Below are 12,030 nucleotides of genomic sequence, written 5' to 3' on the forward strand. Positions count from 1 at the left end.
GTAGTACAGAGCATCAGAAACCTGATTTGTCCTGGAACCTGAAAAGAAAGTTGCTATGGCAACTGGGCACTTTACATCCCATTTGGGACTTGAGTTAGGTATGCCTATTTCATTTAATTTTCTCCTCCTCATGAAATGCGTTAAGTCTCCCAACTCCAATAAAAAGTCATGTTGGGTATGTTAAGTATCTCTTCACTCTGTCTGCCCCCCTCATGTGTCTTCGTCCTCTCTCCATGCCGTGACCAGGGCCACTGCTCTGGCACTTCCCAGGTGCAGCAGACAGACATCAGCTGGTGTCCTGTGCCCAGCTGGGCCAACACTTCCTTCTGCAGCACCTCAGGGCTGGGCGCTCCTGCTGGAGTTGGTGCCTTGGAGGCTGGACCTTGTCCAGGGTGCCTCTGAAGGCTTCTTCGTCGCCCCTTTCCTGTGCTGAGAGGTGGTGAAAGGGAATGTCTGTGTGCTTAAAGGAAAGGAGGAACCTTGGGGGGGGTGACGTGTTAGGAACTGTTGTGTAAATGCTTTGGTGTTAGCTAGTAAGAATAGTTCCCTCCTCTTTCATTTTTATGCTCTTTTGCAAAGTTTTAATCAAAAGAGGCTTCTCTTTTAAGATGCAGGCACCTCCCACACGCAGGAATGTGACGGCTGCTCTCTTTCTTCTCCTGTGTAAGATGTTCTCTCTTACTTTGGGTGGTGTTTTCACATTCACTCTGCGGTAGGGCTGTGGGCCAACCATGTCTGTGCCCCGAGCACTCAACAGAGCAGAGCAGAGGCCAGATCACAGATGATGGGCTGGGTGCCTCTCTGAGCAGCTTGCAGCTGTATTGAATTACTGTGGAGCCTTTTTTTTTTTTAAAAAAAAAAAAAAAGAAAAAAGAGATTCTGGCTAAGGGGTTTATCACCATATGTGAGCTGTTTGTAGAGGGGCTCTCACATTGTAGAGAGTTTGGGTGAGAGAAGAGGGTTTGGGAGGGACAGCAATCTCAGTTGTTGATTGTAGGTGTACTTTGTGTGCAAACATGCCAGCCTAACTAGTAAGGCCAAAAATTACTTGTAAGACTCTTTCTTAACATAGTCGGATCCTGTTAACTTGTTAAGTTCAACTTCTTCAGGATATATAATTATTTTTGTTTGTTGGGACATCTGTAAATATTAATCCAGTTCCAACTGATAGCTTCCTATTACCTACTTCTCATCATCAGTTTCTTTGCAGCATTGAGTGATGGCTGTGGCGCCTTTGGGGTAAAAAATAAAGAGCAGATGGAGCTTTCTTGAGCACAGACTTCCTTTTGGTCCCACTTCTGCTGGGATTTCCGTAACTTTTTGAGAAGTAAGAAGTTATTTTCCCAAGTCAGGGAGAAGAAAACTCTGTATCTTCCATATGCCAGGATATCTTGAGGTGATTCATCATCATCTTTTTTTTTTTTTTCCTTTTTATTTATTTATTTTTTTAAGTCACAGATAATCACAGAAGCACAGAGGGAGATCTGTTTCTCAACTAATGCTGCCAGTTCTTCTTTGCCCTTGGAGAATATTCCCCTACAGATTTGGGGGGTTATTTTTGTTTTGTTGTGGTTTTTTGTTTGAGCCAGTTTTAGTAAACAAGTTGAAGTTGCTCAAGGCTAGAGATACAAAGAAGTTCAGGGTGGTGACCTGAGGACTTGTGCTGAGACATGTTTGCAAACCAACTCTACTGCCAACATAGAAGCTATAGATAACTTGTTCTCTGTAACCCTCTGTGAATACAATTTCAAAATACAGTGCTAGTACTTACCTCCAGGTAGGGCAAATAGCTAGGGTGAAGGGGTTATTGTGCATGTCCACAGTTCTTTTTTCCTTACTTTTATGATCTTTCATGGTTGAATGTGGAGTAATATTTTGCATGGTTATAACTGGAAATCTGCTACTGATGCTTTGCATCTCAGTCCTGACTTGAATGCAAATAACCATTCAGTTAGGTAGAACAGGTATAGTTTATATCCCAGGGACACTGATTGAGAGTAACTATGTAAAGCTGAAGATATTTCCCTTCCTTCATGCAAATTTAGCTGGAAATATTTGCCCTCAGCCCGCTCCTTCTTTTCTAGTCTTGCATAATGTGGAACATAATGGGTTTTGTAAGAGCTTTCAAAGGGCAAAAGTATGATTTGCAGACTTTTTTTTTTTTTTTTCCCCTCCTGCTTTTAGGCACAAAATAAATGGAGAGCTCCATCATCTGCCGCTGTATCCCAGTGCTTGCACTGGGAAGTACTCACCTATGTCACGTGGCTCAGGCTCAGAGAAGTTCTCTGGGCTGTGCAGGTTGTGGCAGAAGAATGGTGTTTTCATTCCTGGTTTTGCAAGGAAATTCATAGTGAAAATAATACTGAAAACTATGCGGTCACAAAAGATTTGCAGATTTCTGAAAAATGATATGCCAAGTTAAAAGTTAAATTTTAGGAACTGTATAAACATTAATACATGCAGAAACTTTTATTTTCTTGCCTGGCTGGAGAACTGTCATTTTTCACAATGTAAAGAAGAATCCACGTGTAGCCTGAGTAACACACAATCATGTCGTACTGGAACTTTCAAATAGGACTTTCAGGTTTTATGGGCTCTTCATTGTATCAGCATTGTTTGGCTGTAGTGCAAACAAATTGTAAGTACCTAGAAAAGTAGACTGAAAAATATGCCACACTTTTAATGCTGGGAATTGTTATGTCTTTGAGTAAGTCTTGTATGGAAAACATTTTTACTTCCCTCAGGAAAACAGGTGATTAAACATAATATTCTCATTTTCCTGTTCTTGCAGTATTTTTGCAGCAAGGTAATCATTTTATATATATATATATATATATTTTAACTCACACATGCCTACATTATGTGGTTCTGAAAGCAGTCTTTATTTCTGGTAGTTTCACATAAACCAGTTGAATTTTGGGGATGAAAATTTACCATGGTACTGCTACTCACTGTAGAAGGGAGAATGTACATGTTTAAATTCCTAGCAGCGTGTAGACAATGCTGTGATCAGAACTCTTTCTTGGTATCTTCAGGAGCCATCCCAGCATTTCTGGTATCTGTATAAATAATGAATGGTTAAAAAGTGAGCCAAGTGACTTAAACTCCTATTTCTGTAAATACAGCATCTTCCTGCCCACCTTTCCTGCGAGGATTTGTTCTGATATTGTTTGCCTGTAGAGTATATTAGTTACTACTTTCACGAACTCATGAGTGGAACTCATGAAGCCACTGGTCCACTATCACAGCTAAGGAAGTATATGACTGGTTAATAATTGAATAATATACAATAAAACTTAAAGCTATCATAGACAAGTACTTAGGTGTTTTTAATCTGTAGGTGGAATGTGTCATCCCTCAGCAGAATAGCTACATTTGTCTCAAATGGAAGAAGTTACATGTGCAGACAGAGCATTTTATCTTCATTCTGCTGCTGTAGTTGAAGTCATCCTGCATCTACATTAATTTCCTATTATGAAAGGTTTAGAATTAAGAAATACTGGCCTGAGTGTCATTTTTCTGAAATAACTTAATGAATTGGCATGTAGCCTTGTCATCTCATGGTTGGTTGAGGTCCTGAGGCAATATTTAGTGTAATAGAATAAGTGGTGCTCCAGTTAACACAATCATCTCTTATGCAGAAAGATGCATTTATGCCTTTCAATACCACAAATCTTTTCACTGTATGTTTGGCTATTATTCTGTTAATTCTTTGTAGAGAATTGGAGACTGCCACATCTTTGTTTTCTTTTGGGTGGGGAAAGAGCTTTGCATGTTCTCTCTGAAAAGCCCAGAATTTGAACCCAGAAAGCTTACATGAGGATTATCTTTTTAAGGACTTGAGGATCCCCATAGACTTGCCTAAGCCCTTTAATCAAAGATTGAATTTTCAGCAGAATATATTAGTTATGTTTGTCCGAGTCCTAGAGGGCCAGTAAATCAAATTAATCTTAATTAAATTTAAGCTTGTGATAGGATATAATATTGTAAAGGTTAAAGTTTGAAAGGATCACTACACAAGCAGACCATTACTTTTTCCAGTGAAAATGTAGACAAATTTTAAATTCACATTTCTGTAAATACGTTTTAACAGAATCATTTTTAGACCAGTGTTAGACTTTCAGTAATATACTAAGTACTGTGCTTTTGTCTTCATGGGAAAAGTATTTTTCAGATCAGTAGTCTGAAAGCTCATTTAATAAGCTTATCTTGTCATACTAATGTAAATTGTTTAGATTGAATTAGCAACTTTAGTACTAATGTTAATATTAAAAACAAAATTACTATAGTGGATGTTTCCATATGCTAAAAATTTCTGTATGCCAGAAACAGATAAAGCTAAAAGTGGTAAAGATGGCCACCAACATGATTATTTTTTTTTGTGTGTGTGTTTTCTTAAATTGACTTAAATCTTCTGCTAAATTCCTGCAGTAAGAATCCTTAGAAATAGTACCATGCAGAATTACTTAATCTACTGCAGGTGTCTGCATTAAAAAAAAAAAGTCAGTTTAACATCTTTAGGTCTATTGATTATTTCTGAGGAAAATTGCTCTTTTGATTTAAATCCAATGGAAACTTTCTCTAAATGTTTGTCTTTATTAGGCCAATACTGCCCTTTTTCACACTGACAAGGCATCTCTCCAGTTTCTGAAGGTCTTATTTGGTGTTCTTTCATATCTCTTCCTCTTATGTCTCATAACAAAATTTATGCACAAATATGCAAACAAATATAATCAGCAATGTCTTAAATTAGATTTCAGCATTCCAAAGCTATGAAAAACAATATTAACTTCAGTCTTTTTTCCTAAATACCCAACTTTCAGGCCCTCATTTATTTCTGCCTTTGGCCCATTTCTTCATATACCTGGTTTTAAAACACTTTATAGAAGCTTACAGGAAGTTTTTGCATAGCTTTTGCTTGGTGTACTCCACTGACATAACTTACGTTTTTCACAGGCCTGTATCCCTGCTGGGTGACCTGAAGTAGCTGGTTCATGTTTGGTTTTCTTGTGGTACGACACTACATTGGTGACAGTGTTTTCAGCTTCCTGTGAAATGATACATTTTCCTTCAGAGTAAGACCCTGAGGCATCAAAAAGTTTCTCCTCCTCCTTTTCCATGTGTGTCTCCCCTCTGCATCCCTCTTTTTTTTTTTTTTTAAATCAGTCTTTATTCCTGGCAAGCAGAGGGAGAGAGGCTGTGGTCACACCCAGGATCTGTTCTTAAATTCTGTGCACAAATTGTTTTGGAGGTACAGATAAACAACGCTGCTTCAGCTATGGAAATAACAGTGTGTTACCTGACTTACTGGAGGGACTTCTAAATGTTCACACTTCATCCCATCTTCTGCAAACAGCTGCCAAATGTTGGCCTCCAGTTAGGCTGCTCAATGTTGCTTTGATTAGTAGGGTTAATCAGGACTCTTTTTTTTTTTTTTTTTTTTTGGTAATGTTCCAAAGAAATGAGACTTCTGAGGTGAATTAGTAACATTTCTATCTGTCTTTGTTTTAATATGTCTTGCCATAACAGAGGTTCAGAAGTTTGCTGAGCACCCTGTCACTCTTTGCTTTTGTTGGGTACTGAACAGGTTTTATTAGGCTATTTAAGAAATTAGAATGATGTTGTTAACTTCCAATTACAATTCCAACATACACAGGCATTCTTTATTGACAGGCAAACCAGTGTATTTAGTGAGAATTTAAAATTGGGCCCTTGCTGGCTTGGTCACAGCCTTCACTCTCTTCAGATGATCTGTGTTCCTTCTTCTCCTAACAGAAACATTGGGATTCCTTGCAGCCAAACAGACAGCTTCAGTTAAAGTCATTTTTGTTGTCCTCTGCAGGTCCTGAGGCTGTAGGGTCGCTCTGTTCCATGTGATATATTGCCAGGTTTCTGTTCTGTGAAAGGGAGGAGAGATGGTGAAGAAGAGAAAAAAATAAAAATGGTTGTGCCTGGGAGCTTCTTGGGTTTGCACTAAACCTGCTCTGTGCACAGAAAAAAATGTTCTGCTTTTGTTCCAAGCTGAGTAATATATATGTATGAGATGCATTTTGTGGTGCCCATGTTGTCAGCCTTTCCGTTATAATCTCCAATTTTAGTTTTGTATTATGGCCTCAAATTTAATGCCCAGTGCAAAGTTTTGGTATAACTTCAGTCTTCCTCCAGTGAACAGTGTTTCAGCTATATTTTTCTTTATTTTTTTTTTGTACTTTTTTTTTTTTTATTCAGAACTGTGAACATTATATTTTATGGCTAAAATTGCAAGTCTGACAGTACGTTTGAATGCATAAAATAATGAGTTGATGTGTGTTATTTCAAATGGTTAGAGTGAATTTCTGCTTTTATTTTTCTGTGCTCCCACTGGAATTCTGGTAGTAAGATTAAAGTGGGGAAACAAAAGATTAGGAACTGTTTGTTCAGAGGGGTTCTTATGCTGGAGTGTGTTAAGCGTTGGTAGTGCTAGTATATGACTTTTTGCAGTCAAGAAAAATAAACAGAATTAAAACAGCTTGCTGATATTGGCAAGACAAAATTTTAGGCATCCTCAACTTGATGGGCTAGCTTTTGTCTAATTTTTTAGTTTTGCTTCAGCATGGGATGCAAAAAAGACTCCTTTTGATCATGTAGATCTTTACTGTCTTTATACTGGCTGTGCGGCTCTGAATTGGTCTAGCTGTGTGGTTGGTTATTCTAACCAGCAAAAATAGTTTGGAGATAGAAGGGGTAGGCAGAGGGTTTATTAGAGCTGTAGAAAAGCCTCCACGTAAGTGTGGTAGATTTTTTTTTTTTTCCAGCTTGCATGGAAGTTGTGCTTTGTGTGTGTTTGTTTTTATGCATGATCAGTTAGTCTGGGATGTTTGTTTTTGTTTATTTTCTTTGTGGTGTAAATCCTGCTCTTGGCCTAATATGAATGCTAATTAGACTTTTGTACTTAAATATACCACCACTGCAGGATCAGAGTCTTAGTAGTGAGACAAATAAAAACACAGACAAGATAATATATGAAGGTCAGAAAGAAGCAATGACCATATCAAGGATAAACCCTCTTGTTCCTGAATTATAAAATAGAGGAAGAGAGATGCTTAGAAAAGTTGGAAGGTGACACTTTAAATGTTTAAACATAAGGATATCCTTTTTGTATACCCTTGTAGAAGAACAGTATTGCAAGACATTACTGAAACCATTACCTTTAGTATGCTTCAATAAAAGAAACATTAGCAAAGAAACATTTGTAAGAGGTAAGTGGGGGGCTTTGCACTTCTCTCTTTTTTTTTTTTTTTTAAGAAGTGGGACCTTTTAGAAAGCTGTTTGCTAGCTGAGGCTTGGGAGTAGTTAGGTAAAAATTGATTAAAGGAATGTTAGTTTACCGTAGTCTGTTGTAGGGCTCCTTCTGAGTTCTTGACCATTGGTGGTATCTACATGCCCTACATGAAATGGAGCTAGGGGACCTTGTCTTATAAAAAAGGAACCACTGTATTTCTTATTTTTTTGTATGATCTGAGAAGACTATTTAGCCCAAGGTCTCCAGAAATACATGCCTCCCAAAATACTCAGATCTCTAGCACATCCGGAATGCTGCTCCAGACTGGGTTGCTCCTGGTGATTCATAGTGCAATAAGAACTAAGAACACTAGTAATAAAGTGATAGCAATAAGTATTACAAAAATGCGTTTTGAAGCATGAATATGTTTCTTATAGGAAGGAATTAGTAGTTATGCTCTATTGGAATCAAAGTGTTTTCTTCTAAATGAATAGAGTGTCCCTAAGAAAATTGCTACCTTGTCCTTGTTGCAGACTAGTCAGACTTCAGATTCCCGAGTCTTCTTTTGACAAAAGCATGTGTTGCATTTTTATTAGATGTGATAGTTGTCCTAAAAGCTGGCTTATACATTATTTCAACTGCACTACTGGACTAATAAAAGCTATTACAAACATTGCTTTTCATAGTTGCATTGATGTATTTTTTGTTCTAGGATGATTTAACTTGTAACAGGGTATAGCAAACAACGTTAAATTCTGATAAGCCAGTAATTCATAAAGTATAGGTCATACAAAAGATAATAATGAGTTCAAAGCATGTGGTCAGTACCAGCGATGAAAGAGAAGAAAAATGATCATTTGGTGTTGAGTTGCATAACAGGTTGCTTTGAATTAGAGTGGAGGTTTTATTACGTTGATGGGTAATATCAGAAGGGACTGGAAAATGTCACTTACGGTACAGTGCTTTGATCCCAGAAGACTAGATAAGCTCTTAGAACAGTGATGCTAATCAGGGAGAAGTTTAAAGGCATAGCTAAGAAATAGTATTTGAAAAAAAAATGGAGAACTGAACCAAAAATCTTGGCATCCAACTGTTCTGATAATGTGTCTGTACGTGATTCCTAGAGGAAAGATAGCATGTACTGATGATGAGTGTCTGGTTTTATGGAGTATAAACAATATGAATTGACATGCTTGAGTGTGGAAAAAAGTTTGATAAAAGTTTTAGGTGTTTCAGAGGTCATGTTTGTAGTGGGCTCTATCTTCTCTTGAGATAAAAATTTCACGAATCCAAGTTTTGATATAGGTTGGAGCCAGCCTCAAATTACATCATGATGGGGAACCCTCACCCCACTCCTCAGCTACAAAGATAAAATTATTGGCACTGAAACTGATTTATTACAACAGTCTGTACTTAAAATAACTTTTATTGCTGTAGTGGCCATAGTGTGGTAAAAGTCCATGGGTGTATTGATGAGGAAACCTGTGGCATTTTACTTGTAGAAGTGATTTCAAAAGGCTGTATGACTTTTGTGCTTTCCTTGATATACCGGAAAAAATCAAGATCTTTCTGATGATGTAATTTCACAGAGTTGTAAGGCCAGGAAGGTCTGCTAAGTGCCTAGTTTTAAATTTATACAGCCTAGAACAAGTCTGTAGCAATTCACTGTTCTTCTATTAGTTTTCTTCTTAACTGTCTTGTTACTGACTGCTCCTTCATGCTGCTTCTCCATCCTTCTTGTGAAGAGATTCTATTTAGTTTTTCATAAAATTATATCATACATCCTTTCTTTGTATCTCTAGAGGTCTCAAAAGACAAGTGAACTATAATAATAAATTTACACAAGACAAGATTAGCAAGTTTTCTAAATAAGTTTCTTTGTTTGTGTAAGGCCTTTCTAAAAAGAACTGAAGGAACCTGACTTTTTAGGATACAGTGGGACAATAGCCTCAGTTGTTTCAGCTCTCATTGTACAAGAGGGCTACACTGTCTTTGCTTTAGAGGACAGCAGGTGTTCTGGTAGGCTGTAGTGCTGAGGTATGCAAAGGATGGATATTCTGTTTTTCTGCAGTCATGCGTATCCTTTTTGTTTCCCTGTTTCCATGAAATGTGATAAAATTGAACAAAAAAGGCCATCAAGAAGAACTAGCAAAATTACTCTTCCCACTCGAGTTTCTGCTGTAGCACCTGTAGGAAACATTGTCCCCTCAGAAGCCAGAGGTAGGATGAAAGGAAAATAATGTTTTTAGGTAGTGCAGGAGAATGTAAACTCTCTTCATGGTGAAATGGGGATATGATAGGTATTCTTGCCACAAGGAAATGCCTAGAAACAAGTAGGTGAAATGCTCTCTAAGTCACATTGAATGTGTTAAGTCTGGGAATGGAGCACTGAGTGCTGTGCTCTGAATACCCCTCAGAGCAACCTTTCTCCTCCCCCTTCCCTCTCCTCTTGAAAAAAAGAAAGAAAATTATATTTCTTAGTACTTCTTCCAAAATCACATGTAATACCTCCCACACATCTTTTAAGCTGCATCAGTCCTTGACAAAGATCTGAGAGTTGATGCGGTTTTTAAGAGCGTTCACAATTGTATAATCTCTTTGCAGGAGCAGGAAGAGAATTTGTGCTCAAGCTACTGTCATCCTTGTGTATGTTTCCCACTGTGATATCCTATATGCACATCCTTTTAAAGTCTGTAGATTATTCAAATACTATTAATCACAGAATCACAGAATCACAGAATTTCTAGGTTGGAAGAGACCTCAAGATCATCGAGTCCAACCTCTAACCTAACACTAACAGTCCCCACTAAACCATATCCCTAAGCTCTACATCCAAACGTCTTTTGAAGACTTCCAGGGATGGTGACTCCACCACCTCCCTGGGCAGCCTGTTCCAATGCCTCACAACCCTTTCAGTAAAGAAGCTCTTCCTAACATCTAACCTAAAACTCCCCTGGCGCAACTTTAGCCCGTTCCCCCTTGTCCTGTCACCAGGCATTTGGGAGAACAGGCCAACCCCCACCTCACTACAGCCTCCTTTAAGGTATCTGTAGAGAGCGATAAGGTCGCCCCTGAGCCTCCTCTTCTCTAGGCTGAACAAGCCCATCTCCTTCAGCCGCTCCTCGTAGGACTTGTTCTCCAGGCCCCTCACCAGCTTCGTCGCCCTTCTTTGGACCTGCTCAAGCACCTCCATGTCCTTCTTGTAGCGAGGGGCCCAAAACTGAACACAGTACTCGAGGTGCGGCCTCACCAGAGCCGAGTACAGGGGGAAAATCTTCCTGAAAAATATGCTTCTCTCAGTATTGTTTGTTTACTGTATGCATGTATTTAAAGACAAATGTCTATTGTAGTATTAGCAAGAAATCCTGGGTCTGTTGAAATTTAAGACTAACTGGATATTGACAGTGTGAATCTTCTAATATTAATCTTTCTTTACTTAAACTTAAAAGAGGATAACTTAAAAATGCTACTGAGATGTGCCTTTCAGTTAGGAAAACTGGGGTTCTGTATATGAATATATGTGCTAGTTAACTTTTACACACTTGAATTTATAAGTAGACACAAGTTGGATGTATGAAAATAACTTTTTTAAAACCTGAGACTAATATATGTGTTTTGTTGTTGTTTTTTTTTTTTTTTTTAACCATTTGAAAATAGAATAAAAATGGCAATTATTGCTTTTGAAATGATTACACCTGATACTTGCATGGCTCGAAACCTAAACATTGTGGCAGGAGAAACCTAAAAATAAAACAGATTTCATTGTTCACCCTGCAAGAAGTTGAAGCTGGGAAAAAGGCAAGAGTAGACAAGTAAACAGTCACTAAAACTGTTTATCACTGAGATAATAATCCAAGCCTGTCATTATTGTACAGCCAAAACCAGGGAAGATAAAAGAATTCAAAGAGCAGTAAAAATGATAATTAAAAAAAACAAACAAAAAAGCAAAACTGTAACACTTCGGAACCTCTGCAGATGGACGATTTTTAGAAATCTGACTCAGATTTAGGAAACTGTATTAATATAAGTAGCATGAGATATTACTTGTAGCTCTGTTGCCCTTCTATCAGGGCTTCCATCTTTCTTGTAAAATCACCACCTCTCCCTGATATCTCCTTCATGGTTTGGGGGGGAATTTATTGTTCCCTTTAGGATGACTCTTCTCTGTGGGATTGTGGAGCAGTTTTAAAATGCTGTTGTTAAGTATAATCTTTTAACAAGTGTCTGACATCTTTAAATACCCAAGTCTTAAGGAGGACTTAGGTACAAACCACTATAGCAATAAAAATTAACAAATATTTGATTGCTTCAAATTCTTTTACCTGTGGAATGTCAGCATGCTGCACATCTTACCTCCGCTTTCTCAAACTGTTCTAGGATTCATCAAGAGAATGGAATGAAAAAAAGGAATGAATGGATTACAGCCATTCAGAATGCTATGGAGAAATGGTTTAAAAAAATAATAGTAACAGTTGGAAAAAACAACAACAAGAACAACAAAAGCCTTCCAGGCTATTGCTGTTTTCACAAAGCAGCTGTGGTCCAGATCTGTTCAGGTAGCCAGTTCTCCTCATTTTTAGGAGTACGTCTGTGCTCTCTTAGGATGAGGCAATGCCAAATTAATTGAATTGTTTTCTTTCATGAATTCATGAAGCAGATCTGGCTAGGCCGTGCTTACTTGGATTAAATACAAGCAAAAATAAAGCTCGCATTGGTTCAGGAAGTTTATTTTGTGGTTCTTTGGAGGAGAACATTCTGTCCCCTCTTTG

The 12,030-nt window shown here is 38.0% G+C and overlaps 1 protein-coding gene across 5 annotated transcripts in view; it reads left to right on the top strand.

The window, feature by feature from the left end:
• Positions 1 to 12,030, top strand: part of EPS8 (EGFR pathway substrate 8, signaling adaptor) — a 133,552-nt gene that overhangs the window by 17,995 nt on the left and 103,527 nt on the right. The window contains exon 1 of one of the 5 annotated variants that reach the window (XM_068659953.1): positions 1,218 to 1,396. The exons of the other annotated variants lie outside the window; for them this stretch is intronic. The gene's annotated coding sequence lies outside the window, so the exon portion shown is untranslated. Of the gene's footprint in view, positions 1 to 1,217; positions 1,397 to 12,030 lie in introns of those variants that run through there. 5 annotated transcript variants of the gene reach the window in all.

The sequence above is a fragment of the Anas acuta genome, chromosome 1 (genome assembly GCF_963932015.1).
Source record: "Anas acuta chromosome 1, bAnaAcu1.1, whole genome shotgun sequence".
In the NCBI taxonomy this organism is placed as follows: Eukaryota; Metazoa; Chordata; class Aves; order Anseriformes; family Anatidae; genus Anas; species Anas acuta.